The 13,392-nt window shown below is 48.1% G+C and overlaps 1 protein-coding gene across 3 annotated transcripts in view; it reads left to right on the top strand.

Annotated features, from left to right (window-relative positions):
• The window catches only part of ELF4 (E74 like ETS transcription factor 4), a 41,129-nt gene that overhangs the window by 941 nt on the left and 26,796 nt on the right, over window positions 1-13,392 (top strand). Inside the window, exon 2 of one of the 3 annotated variants that reach the window (XM_041742035.1) lies at window positions 12,804-12,902. The exons of the other annotated variants lie outside the window; for them this stretch is intronic. The gene's annotated coding sequence lies outside the window, so the exon portion shown is untranslated. The remainder of the gene's footprint in view (window positions 1-12,803; window positions 12,903-13,392) is intronic. 3 annotated transcript variants of the gene reach the window in all.

The raw sequence follows: 13,392 nt of genomic DNA, 5'->3' as shown, positions 1-13,392 counted from the left end.
CTGGGGCCAGGCGCCTTGGTAAAACACACTCACTAGTGTAAAACACGCGCGCGCGGACGGACACACACACACACACACACACACACACACACACACTCCCCTATGACTTGAATAATTGGGTTGCCAAAATAGAGACCTCTTGGCAGGGGCCAGAGTTTCCGTGTGAGCAAGACGCCAGCCTTCCCGCTCCCGCGTTCCCGCTCTCCCGGTTTCTCCCGCCTCTCGGTTCCCTCCTCTGCTGCAGGCAAGGGGATTGAGCGGCCACACAGCGCGGGGTGCCTTGCCGGCAGCGCTTTGCTTTGGGGAACTGCCCGGGCGGTGTCTGCTTTATGAATTTCTGGTGCCTCCACCGCGCCCTAACTCTGCTGTGCTTTCCTCTGGACTGTGTGTAGGGAAACAGACCTCCTCACCAGAGTCACCTCCTGACCCCTTGGTACCTCAAAACTGAGCCAGGTTCTCCCTGGCTGCTCCCCACCCCACCACACACACCCCAGCCTTGGGATTTGATGGCAGTTTGATTCCTGCCCCTCATCCCTGTGCCTGAGATTGAGGCCTGTCTGGTCCTGCAGCTTCTTCTGGTTAATGTTTGACAGTTCATTGTGGCTAATCATTTTAATTAGCTCTTAAAGTGGGGAGGAACAGTTAACCTTGGACTTCTCGATTTTGGCCTGGTGGGGCCTCAAATGGGAGGAGTGCAAGGGAGGTGGGGAGGTAGGAGCGGAAGTGAGGTCACCACCTCAGGGCCTGAGCCACCACTGCTTGGCCCCAACAGCTGGTGGGCACGCCCATCGGGGACTCACCCCCTGCAGGCTGACCCCTGGCCAGAGTGCCAGGTTGGAGAGGGGTGAAGGGAACAGATCTGGCTCTCCCCTTGGGGGAGACAGGACACTTTGGCACCAAAAATGGCCAGGGAACACGTATGCCCAGTAAGAATGCAATCCCTCCTTGCAGTTGGTTACACAGGGTTTTACCGGTTAGAAGGCGCTTTCTCAACCATTGATTCAGTGGACCCAGAGCCTAGTGGGGGTGCTGTCTTGAGTTAAGTGAAAGGCTTCACTATCTTGGAGGACTGGTTATCCTAACCGATGTGGGGAAGAGGCTGCCTCGCATGTGGTAGTTTCTGGGGCTGTGTTCTGTTCAAACCCCAGGATGTTTTTTCGGGGGGGGGGGGGTGTTGAGCAGACTCCACGTTGCCACCCTCACCCAGCCTCTAACTGTGAGCCGAAGGAGTGGCTTGTTTGCAACTATGTCTGGCATTCCTCCCACTGCTCCACTGTTTGCTCGGTGGTTGCTCAGGAGCTGGCGCCCACCCCAGGACAAGGTGGGGGCCTGCAATCCACTCTCCCCCTGCCAAATGCTAAGTGGTAGCACGGTGGCTTCTGTCTTCTCTGTCCCATGTTGGGATCTAAAAATGAAGGTGCTGTGGTCTGTCATTCATACGCCTGATTGATAGACTATCCAAAATGCCCATAGCCTGCAAAGTTCAGGGCTTTTGTCTCTGAAGAGGCCCAGCCAGGCACAGGCTGAGGGGATTGCTTGCCCAGGGAAATCCTGGCTCCTCAGCTTGGCCTTGGACCTTGCCACTCCTCACCCCCAACCCCAACTTCCATGCCTAGAGCCAGACTATCTGGGTCTAAAAACCAGCTTTGTTATTTACTAGCCATGTGACCTCAGTCTATTGTATGCCTTGGTTTACCCATCTGTCAAATGAGCCCTACCTCATAAGATTGCTGCAAAGATCAAATATATCGAGATACATAAGCTGCTTATTAGAACAGTGTATGGCACATAGTGAGCATGGACCAGCACTATAGTATTATCTAATACGGTGTCTAAAACTCAGATTCCACTCAGCAAACATTTGTGGAGAGCCAGTCCCCGTGGCAGGCATGGGTGAAGTGGCAGTGAGGAAATATGGTGGTGAAGAAGACTCCACATGCCTTCCAGGATTGTGTATAGCTTCTGCTGTAGGCCAGAGTTGGGGTGCAGGGCGTGGGAGGGAGCCAGGGGCAGTGGCAAGGTCATATATAAATAACCATAATTCAAAGCCAGGCTGGAATACTTGAGCTAGTGTGGGGAACCAGGCATCCTAGGTCTCCTTGCCTGGGGACCCTGGCTGGGTCTTGGTCTGGTTGTACCCTCTGAACTGCTTTGGGAATTGGATGAATGATGGGGAAATGGAGACCTACTTTCTTCATGGGCTGCAGGTGGCATGATTTGTTGGGTTCCAGGGCAGGATGCACATTTACTTAGCGCCATCCCCAAACACCCCTCTAGCCCTCTGCCATACCCCCACCACCTCCCGGAGGTCCTCTGCTGAGCTGGGAAGGGCTTCAGGCAGCCTTCTCTCCTCAAGCTTGGGCCTGACCCTAGCCTGGGCTTGGTTATCTCTCCAGGATTTCTAAACTGCAAAGAGGTTTCTGGCTTCACTGCCGATTTATTCCCTTTGTGGTTTTCAGACTGAAAACTAGTTCTGCAGGGGAGGAAGGAAACTCATCCGAAGTACCCAGAATCCCATGGGCACTTTCCTAGAGGTCAGGGGCTTTTCTCATCAACACCAACCTGCCTGCAAACCTCTGGCCGCTGAGCCTCGGATGGCCGGTAATAGTGGCCGCGCCAGTAATGCCCTATAGCTCCCGCCCCAGTGCTGGTTGCCAAGGAACTGCTGGTCGGGGTGCTCATGAGGGTTCTGACCTCACAGGGGCTGTTGAGTTTCAATTCAACAGCCATTTATTAACACCTACTGTGTGCCCAACCTGTGCTAGGCCTGGTGGAGGGGCTGAGCCAAGGAGGTGCTGGGGAAAGATGACTAAGATGCTGAAACAATCAGAGGCGAGGACGGGCAGCCAGGTCAGTGGCTGGTCAGGTGCTAATTGTGCTCCTCCAAGCAGGGGCCAGAGGCGGCCAGGGCTCTGAGGTCGGCATCTGGAGGAGGGAGGGAAGGCTTTGTGAGGGCCTAGGCAAGCTAGACCTTGGGGGTGGGGCGCGGGGGAGATTTGGCTGGGCCAAAAAGGGAGAAAAGAGGCCTTTCTCTGTCTTCCCTGGCCACAGACTGACCTTCGAAGGCTGGATAATTGTTTGGCAAATGCGTGTCACATAAAAGACCAGGTCAGTGAGCGTGGGTGGCTCAGGGCAGACCCCCGATCTCCACTGCAGGAGATAGAAAGTGGCCGGCCCAGACCCCAGACAGGGAGCTGGGGGAGCCTGGCGGGTATTGATAAGACACAAAGGGTAGGCAGGCTTCCCTGCCACCCAAGCTGAGGGGATTTGATTTCGAGCTGCCCCCCACAACACACATACACACACACACACACACACACACACACACACACACACACACGGACCCTGGGGGAGGTGGGTGGAGAGAGAGGAAGAGAGGTAGAAGGCACCAAAGGGACAGGAAAACTGACACACCAGTGGTGTTTGCAGCAGACATGGGCTGGCCAGGTCCCACCTTTCCCTAGGGTGTTGGGATTTCTCTGGAAGCCAGGAGGCTTAGGTGGAGGATAGAGATTTTCATTTCCTCAGACAGCTGGGAACCCAAGAGTCTAGAGAGTCCCACATGTTTCTACCCAGACCACCCTGGCAAGGGCAAGGGATAGCTATACATTTCTTCTGCTGCTTTTGTGTCTCCCATGGCTGACTGTACAGGGGAACTTGGCTCTTTCTGGGTTTAACTGGAGCAAAACACCCAGACACACACATATCCTCCCCTCCCCCACATTACTTTTCCTCTCCCACTGCCCTCTTTCCCTGCCCCCTCCCCAGCACATTGCAACACCAATAGGACACACCAGAGAGTGCCCTGGCTTCTTGGCTGGGGAATCATGTCCTAAGGTGAGCTATTTGGCAGAGACTCCAGCCTCCCATCAGAGAAGGAGGTTCAGGGAAAGGTGTTTCACGCAGGAGGGTCTGCAAGGGAAAGTGCTGGAACATTTCTCAAACCAACGAGAAGAAAGGTTAAGCAGCTTGCCCAGGTTGAGCAAGCTATGCCTTAGATTCCCACCTTCTTGGAGGACCATTTTATTGTCCCAAAACTGGTACTTCCTGCTTCTTAGGCCAACTGCCCTTCCTGAAGCTTCCTTTCCTCTTCCAGTCTAACCTAATATCCTTCCAGAGAAGTGCGTTGTCTAGAAGTGGGGAAGAGCACAGTCTCTCTATGTTAATATTCCAGACCTACGTCTTAGTGACGGTGTGAGTGTGGGCTGGTCTCTTAAGCACCCTGGATCTAAGTGCCCACCCTCCAGGGTCACCATAAGGATTAAATGAGATAGTGCAGGGTCAGCACTCAGCATCGTGCCTGGCACATAGCTACTGCCCCCCAGGTGTTAGCTGTTATTATTCCTGTGGCTGTTGCTGCTGTCACTTCCCTTCGCATACCCTTGGCTTTGCTAACTCCAGGGATCATTTGGCAGGGCCTGCCATACTCATTCTCCAAACTGTGAGGGAGACTGTCCATCTCTTTCCGCTAACCCTTTGTTAAAGTCTGCTGTCACACAGGAGTAGGAGGGGATGTGTGTGTGTGTGTGTGTGTGTGTGTGTGTGTGTGTGTAATAGATAGTTTTTCTGAGTGGCAGGCAGTGGTGCTGTGAAGACCAAAAATCAAGTCCTTTTTTAAAAAAAAGTTTTTTAAAAGATTTATTTATTTATTTATTTATTCATGAGAGACACAGACTGAAAGAGATACAGAGAGAGAAGCAAAGACATAGGCAGAGGGAGAAGCAGGCTCCTCGCAGGGAGCCCAATGCGAGACTCAATCCTGGATCTCAGGATCATGACCTGAGCCGAAGGCAGGTGCCCAACCGCTGAGCCACCCAGGCTTCCCCAAAAATCAAGTCCTTAATGTCTTTATTAACATTGCCATCTTTATTTCTTGGCCACTCTCATCTTGAGTATCACTTGCTGCAGGAATAGGGAGAAGTTAGTTCCTTTGAGAGAAGGCCTCCTGTTGCACCGCTGGCAAGAATTTAGCAACCATACGTCTGTTGTTATTACCCTGCTGGGTGTTGAATTCTGGGAGCCAACTGACCAACCACTCCTCACTTTCTCCCTCCTTTCACTAGAATTAGATGATGCATCCATTCTGGGCCAGTGCCCAGAGGTCTTGGGTTGGAGCTGGGGTACCGCATTTGCTTAGAAGGGCTCCCAGGGCCTGGACACCATCCCCACTCCAGAGGCCTCCCAGAAGGTTCCTTGGAGGTTCCATCTGCTATCAGATGGATTTTGTGTTTGCCCAGGATAAACTGGATCACCCATGGACCACCTGGGAGCCACTTCACTCAGTCCCTTGGTCTCCGTACCTCAGGTTAGAACTACTAGGCCTTGGGGGGATGGGAGAGTGGGCAATTAGTCTTAACCTCCCCAAAGTCCCGATGACCTGATAGCAAGGAGGTACTTAGACATAGATTTAGGAGATAATCTGCCTTTTTTCCCATAATGCCCCCAGAGGATAAAAGAGGCTGGTTCAGCTCTGCTGATTCTGTGAGAATCCATGCACAGAAAACCCCTATCTCATTACATTCAGTGACCACTTTCTTGGTGCCACGCTGATCCAAAACAACAACAACAACAACAACAAACAACAAAAAACCCACAGCAGGCCCAGCCCCCTGCTCTGAAGAATCTAAATCCAGTTCTAGAGCTGTAGTAATACGTGTGCACTTAGCGTCATAGTGGGCTATTTGCATATTGTAATATGGTTGCCATTGTAATGATAATTAGCACTTCTATCACCATACCTAATTATCCTTTCTTTTTCGTGATTAAAGAGCAATGCAAGACTGTGTGGGATTAAGTGACTCTAGTCTCTTAGCAAGTTTGATGATGATATATTTTTATCTATATTCGCTATACTGTTTATTAGAGTTCTAGGGCTTATTTACTACTCATTGTAATAGTTTGCATTTTCTAGGGTCTTCTATAATGGAATCATATACCATGTACTCTCTTTTTGTATGGCTTCTTTCATTTGGCATGTTTAAGATCTGTCCATGTTGTTACATACATCCATATTTCATTCCTTTTTATTGCTAAGTAGCATTCCATTGTGTGGAGATGCCATATGTTGTTTATGCATAGTGGATGGACATTTGGTGGCTTTCTCTCCCCATGTTTGGCCATTACAAACAAAGCTGTTATGAAGATCTGAGTACAAATCTTTCCATAGCTCTTAGATGTCCTTTTCTCTTGGTTAAATACCTGGGAATGGAATGGCTGAATCATACAAGGGTTGTAGGTTCAGCTTTTTAAGAAACTGTCAAACTGTTTTTCCAAAGTGGTTGTACTATTTGACGTTCTCACCAGTCGTGTGTGTGCCTTCCAGTTGCTCCACGTCCTCACCAGCACTTGGTGAGTCTTTTTAATTTGAGCCCTCCTAATGGGTGTGCAGTGGTATCTCATTGTGGTTTTAGTTTGTACTTCCCTAATTATGTACTTACTTGTCACCAATATATAGTCTTTGGTGAGATATCTGTTTTAATCTTTTGCCCATTTTAATATTGATTTGTTTAGGGGCGCCTGGATGGCTCAGTGGTTGAGCATCTGCCTTTGTGATCCCAGGGGTCCTGGCATCGGTCCCACATCGGGCTCCCCGCATGGAGCCTGCTTCTCCCCCTGCCTATATCTCTCTGCCTCTCTCTGTGTCTCTCATGAATGAATAAATATAATCTTTTTTTAAAGATTTATTTATTTATTTATTCATGAGAGACAGAGAGAAAGAGGCAGAGACACACGCAGAGGAAGAAGCAGGCTCCACGCAGGGAGCCCGATGTGGGATTCCATCCCTGGTCTCCAGGATCTCACCCTGGGCTGAAGGCAGACGCTAAACCGCTGAGCCACCCAGGGATCCCAATAAATATAATATTTAAAAGTAAATAAATAAAATAAAATAAAATTGATTTGTTTTTCTTGTTGAGTTTTGAGAATTCTTTATATATTCTGGATACAAGACCTTTATCAGATAATATGTGCTTGGTAAAGGTTTTCTCTGAGTCTGTGGCTTGCCTTTTCATTCTCTTCATAGTATCTTTTGAAGAGCAGAGGTTTTATTTTTTTTAGTTTATTTTAAAGACTTTATTTATTTATTCATGAGAGACACACAGAGAGGCAGAGACATAGGCAGAGGGAGAAGCAGGTTCCTCCTGAAGAGCCTAATGCAGGACTCAGTCCCAGGACCCCAGGATCACAACCTGAGCCTTAAGGCAGATGCTCAACCACTGAGCCACCCAGGCGCCCCAGAGCAGAAGGTGTTAATATCATTGAAGTCCAACTAATCAATTTTTACTTTTATGGATCATGCTTTTGGTGAGATCTCTAAGAACTCTTTCCTAGCCCTAGGTCACTACTACCTTCCTTATCTTAGGTTTTCTTTTATAATTTTTATATTTTTAGGCTTTACATTTTGATCCTTGATCCATTTTAATTTTTCTGTATATCAAGAGGTATGAATTCACATTCTTTTTTTTTGTTTTTACATATGGATATCCAATTATTCCAGTACCATTTGTTGGAAAAGCTATTGTTAGGCTACTGGAGTTGTCCTTATGAATGTGGGCTTATTTCTGGACTCTATATCCTGTTCTTTTTTAAAAGATTTTATTTATTTATTTGAGAGAGAGAATGACCAAGAGAGAGAGCACAGGAGCAGGGGCAGAAGGAGAAGCAGACTCCCCTGCTGAGCAGGGAGCCTGACATGGGGCTCCATCCTAGCTCTCTGGGATCATGACCTGAACTGAAGGCAAATGCTTAACTGACTGAGCCACCCAGGCACCCCTGTTCTTTTGGTTTTTTAAGATTTTATTTACTTATTCACTTGAGAGAGAGAGAGAAAGAGAGAGCAGGAGTGGGGGGGTGGAGGAGCAAAAGGAGAGGGAGAAGCAGGCTCTAATCCCAGGACTCTGGGATCGTGACCTGAGTAGAAAGCAGACACTTGACAGACTGAGCCACCCAGGTGCCCCTCTATATTCTGTTCTGCTGATCAGTCTGTTTATCTTTCCACCAATGCCAATTTTTTTTTATTACTGTAACTTTATTTTTTTTTTGATTACTGTAACTTTATAATCACTTTTGAAATCAGGTGGTGCTAGCCCGCCAACTTTGTTCTTTTTCAAAGTTGTTTTTGCCTATTTTAATTCTTTCACAATTCCATATGAATTTTAGAATGAAATTACTAATATCATTTTCTTTTGATACTCAAATTTATCCTATTTACAGTAATTGTTATAATGTATGTTTGTGCTTTTGTGATCTTATTTTATAATCATGGGTGACCCTGACTTAATTGTCATTTTAGAAGATGGTTAATCTTTTCATTGATATCCTTCAGCTAAAAAGTTCCATAAGTTTACAGACTTATGTATTTTTAAAAATATTCTATTTATTTATTTATTTATTTAAAGATTTATTTAAAAAAAAAAAATAAAGATTTATTTAGAGATTTATTTATTTATTTATTTATGATAGACACACACACACACACACACACACACAGAGGCAGAGACACAGGAGGAGGGAGAAGCAGGCTCCATGCCTACGAGGGACTCCAGGACAGCGCCCTGGGCCAAAGGCAGGCGCTAAACCGCTGAGCCACCCAGGGATCCCCTATTTTTTTTTATTCATGAGAGAAACAGAGAGGCGGAGACACAGGCAGAGGGAGAATCTGGCTCCCCTCAGGGAGCCTAACACAGGACTTGATCCCAGGACCCCGGGATCATGACCCGAGCCAAAAGCAGATGCTCAACCACTGAGCCACCCACGCGTCCCTACAGACTTATGTATTTGCAAAATAGGACCATTTATTATTTGCCCTTCATTTATAAACATGTTTGGTGACTGGGTCCATGATTATCTGCTCTATTGGTCATTTTATAGACGCCAATCATATCCCTTTCCAACCTTTTCTGTCTAGATGACATAAGGCCTCTTTTTTAAAAAAGCTTATCTTTGTTTTTTTTGTTTTGTTTTGTTTTTTTAATTTTTTATTATTATTATTTATTTATGATAGTTACAGAGAGAGAGAGAGAGAGGCAGAGACACAGGCAGAGGGAGAAGCAGGCTCCATGCACCGGGAGCCCGATGTGGGATTCGATCCCGGGTCTCCAGGATCGCGCCCTGGGCCAAAGGCAGGCGCCGAACCGCTGCACCACCCAGGGATCCCAAAAGCTTATCTTTGTATAATTACCCTCACACTCCATTCTTTTTTCTTTAAAGATTTATTTTTTTTTTCCAGAGAAAGAGCATGCATGCTGAGCAGGGTGTAGAGGGAATGAGAATCCCAAGCAGACTCCCCACTGAGCATGTGGTTGGTCACAGAGCTTGATCATGACCCTAGCTAAAATCAAAAGTCGGAACTCCTAACCAACTGAGCCACCCAGGCACCCAACCCTGTTCTTCTGAATCATTTTAAGTCTTAGACCTGATCCAGAATCATGAAATCTTTCCAGAGAGTCCAGTGATCAGATCAGCACCTAATATTCCCAGGGTGGAAATGCTGTGGTTTTGTACAAAGAGAGATGACTTGATTGATCATCAACCACCTTCTCAATGCAGCTTGGAATAAATGACACTAGCTGGTATGTGTTTCCCCAAACAGAGACAGGGAGCAAGTGAAGATAAGTAATGTTTGTGGCTGGGTACCTTTGTCCCCCAACTTTATCCCTATCCTCGCTCTTAGATTATAGCTCTCATATCTGTCAGGACCTGGTGTCCCTATTCTAGAGATCTCACTTGGACAGAGACTTTGTGTGAACTTAATTCATGAATGCAAAGACCTGTCTGTGCTAGAATCAGGAGAAGAAGAGCTAGGCCTTGGTCCCATGGATCTGCCTGCCTGTTGGGAAAACAAGATACATACATGAAATAAAGAGCAATTCAAGCCTGTGTGGCATTAAGAGATCATTTGGTCGAATTTGGGTTATGAGTGTTTAGAAAAGGGTGCTCCATAGGTATGCACTCTACTTATCAGGGTGCAACCAGCTCCGTGGTTTTGGGGAACTTGGTTGGGACCTTGCTGGATGGGCATTATTTGATTAACCAAAACAGAGCAGCAAGGGCATGGCAGGCCTGAGAAACTCCGTGAATGAGCCTGGAATGTTCCCTCAGGGGACCATGAGGAGACCACTGGGCTTCAAGCCCAGGCTTGAGTTGAGAAATCATGGGAAACAAGGCTGAGTAGGTAGGGTGGGGTCAGACTGTGAAGGACCTTTGGAAACCAAGCAGATGAGTTTGGACTGTAAAGCTCTGCCGAGTACAGCTGGTAAGGCCACAGCCATAGATCTCAATATGTGCCCTGGGGTAGGAGTTGGTGCCAGCTCAAAGGCTGAGAGAGGAGCTAGGCAGAGGCAAGGCCAGGACTGGAAGTTCATCTTCCTCAACCCAGTTGAGTGGGCCTTCTGCTGCATCGGGCCTGGTTGTTAGCTTTTCGAAGCCTTTCACATCTGCTCCATGCAGCTTCCTAACAGGGACCACAGGCATGGGGAGTGGGTGGTGAAGGCCATATTGCTCCATAGCTAACGGTGTGAGGGGAGGCAGAACCACTGAAAAATACCCACCTGGCTCACCTGCCTACTGGCCTGCCCTACTCTTGCCCCAGAGTCATTCTTTAGGCTAAGGCAAGGTAGCTCCAGATGGCCTTTTTCAATGAAAATGTGTCAAGGAGGGAGGTGACATGACACATTAACCTAATATCACCCATAAACACATTAACACCAAATGGTTTGTGCTTTTTCAGAGTGGTGGGAAAGTCATTCCTGGGGAGAGGGGATGGTGGCCTATGGAGTCCCAACTGCTACTTGGGTCAGTCAGAAGATCTCAGGAGCATGAAGTCTATAGTGGAGAGGGGGGCAGGAGGCCCAAGGCTGGGAGAGCCATGTGACTTGGCTTGCCTGTGGTTATAGGGCCCATTACTGACAAAATTGCCTTAGCAGAGTTTTTCCAAACTTTCCCACCTAAGTGCCCCCAAACTATTGAATTATCTCCTAGAGGCCTAGAAGGACACAGTCTCAGACATTTCTTTGAAGTATGGCATTTTATTGTAAGTGTGAATGTTGCGAAGCCTATTGCCTAAATATATTTTAATTGGTTTATCAGTGAACAACATGGAAGCTCCTGAAAGATGCCCTGGGTTTGGAGTGTGGCTTTGACTCCTGCTGTGTCACTTGGTCAGCTTTTAGCAAGCAGGCCCTGTCCCTCTGAGACCTGCTTATGGACAGGTCAGAACTTACACTTTCAGGATCTTTGCCCAAAGTGCTGAAAGACATGTCCATCACCTGCAGCGTGTTCATTTGCCTGCTGTCCTTATCCCAGTTCCCCTCCTTGGTTCAAACTTTTTTGTTGGAAAAATCTAAGCTCTTGTGTTCCCCGGAGAAAATCACTGGACTTGCTCAGTGGTTAGTTCTGGCCTTATCCCAGCCTTTGGTGGGTGAACGGATCCCAGGATGGGATGGAGACTGTGGGCTCCTGAGACTCCGAAGTGGGTATGGATTGGCTGAGACTGTGCCCACAGATTCCCCTAGCCTTCCCTCCTCCACCATGCTCAGCCTGTGGCCCCTCATTCTGTCCCACCTTTAGCATGGAGTGTTTACAGTACTCTCAGTTAGAAAAAAGAAAACCTGCCAGTATGTTCTCAGAGCCTAGCATCGCCCCTGCTCATCTCTTGGTGGCTGAGAATAGAAGAGCCGTCAAGGCTTCCAGGCCAAAGTTATCCTCAGTGACCCAAGCACCTCATTCCTGTCCTCATAGCCTGCAGATAGAGATAATGACAACATACAAAGACTGCATGCCCTCCTCCAGCTTGGGCAAAGTGGATTAAGTGCCGTGAATATTCAGGTTTCACTCTGGTAGACAGTAAGCCTTCATCCACACCCCCTGCCTGCTAGAGGTGCAAGGGGGTTCCAGACATGAGTGCCTTGAGTGATGAAACCACAGCAGGTAGGGCCCTGGGCAGGCTGTCTGGGCTGGGTGGGGCGGGGCAGCCTGGCTGGGCGAGGCCCAGATTCCCCAGGCTGATAAGATGGCCTGTAAACACCCAGCAAGGGGAGGGGGCAGAGGGCAGGCCACCAGATGGCAGGAGAAGGGGGGAACCGGAGCCCAGGCCTAGCGGCAGGAAGTGGGGCTTGATGTGGAAATATCCTGTCCAGCAGGGGCTAGAGCTGTGGCCCTCAGCAATCACTCCCTCTACCAAGGAGGTGAGCTCAGCACGAGGTGGGGCTGCTGGGGCACCAGGCCAAGAACCCTGCTCCCCACATCTCCAGAGGACATGATCAGTGGGTCTCTATTATGGGTTTTTCTACCACCTAACGCTGCTGGGGGGGAAATCAGAACCAAGCTCCCCACTACCACCACACACCCTGCCACCACGGAGAAACCCAGCAGTGGAATTGTCTGAGAGAATCTGACTCTCACATTCTCACAGAAAAGTCCCGGTCATCACTATCAGTAAGGAGCATCAATTGGAACACCTAATTGTGTCCAGGACCTCCTGCAGCCCTTGCAGAAGAAGCACATATTTGACACGCCATTCTGTTGCATCTTGTAGTACTTTATAATTAGAACCTCTGAGGGTCAGAGCTCACGGAGCCTTTCACGAGGGAGCATCAGATTCATTTGCTTTACTTTAAAGATGGGCACACTGGGATCCAGAGAGGGGCAGAGACTTGATGATGCCCGTGGCAGACCTAAATTAAAGCCCCTGGTCTACAGTATTTTCCACTGCCTACCCTGTTGCCTGAGGCCCAGCCACCAGCCCTCATGCCTGCAGCCGGCCTGCTTTGCACACTCGCTGAACCTCAGCATTTATCCTTGTTTAGGGTTGTGGGGAGGCTGACAGAAGGAAAGATCCTCAAAATCAGAAATCAGAAGTCTGGAGTCTGGCCTGAACTGCTCTGTCAACTTGCACATGGCCTTGAGTGAGTTGCTGCCTCTCTCTGGGCCTCATCGTTTATTTGTTTGTTCTAAATAACATTTTAATTAAGGGCACCTGGGTGGCTCAGTGGGTTATAAGCCTCTGACTCTTGATTTTGGCTCAGATCATGATCTCAGGGTTGTGAGTTCAAGCCCCACATTGGGCTCTGCGCTGGGCATGGAGCTGGCTTAAGATTCTTTCTCTTAAAAAAAAAAAAAAAAAGATTCTTTCTCTTTCCTCTGCCCCTCCCCACCCCCAGCTCTCTCTTTCAAAATAAAAAAAATAATAAATAACAGTTTAATTAGATTTAGTTCATTGCCATATAATTCAATTATATAATCTAAATATACAATTCAGTGGCTTCAGTATATTCAAAGAATTTTACTTCCATCACCACAATCCATTATAGAATATTGTCATCACCCCATAAAGAGACTCTCTACCTAATAGCAATCACTCTCCATTTTCTGCCAACCCCTGGGCCTCAGTTATGG

The sequence above is a fragment of the Vulpes lagopus genome, chromosome X (assembly GCF_018345385.1).
Source record: "Vulpes lagopus strain Blue_001 chromosome X, ASM1834538v1, whole genome shotgun sequence".
NCBI lineage: Eukaryota > Metazoa > Chordata > Mammalia > Carnivora > Canidae > Vulpes > Vulpes lagopus.
This window is presented reverse-complemented; position numbering and strand designations above follow the sequence as displayed.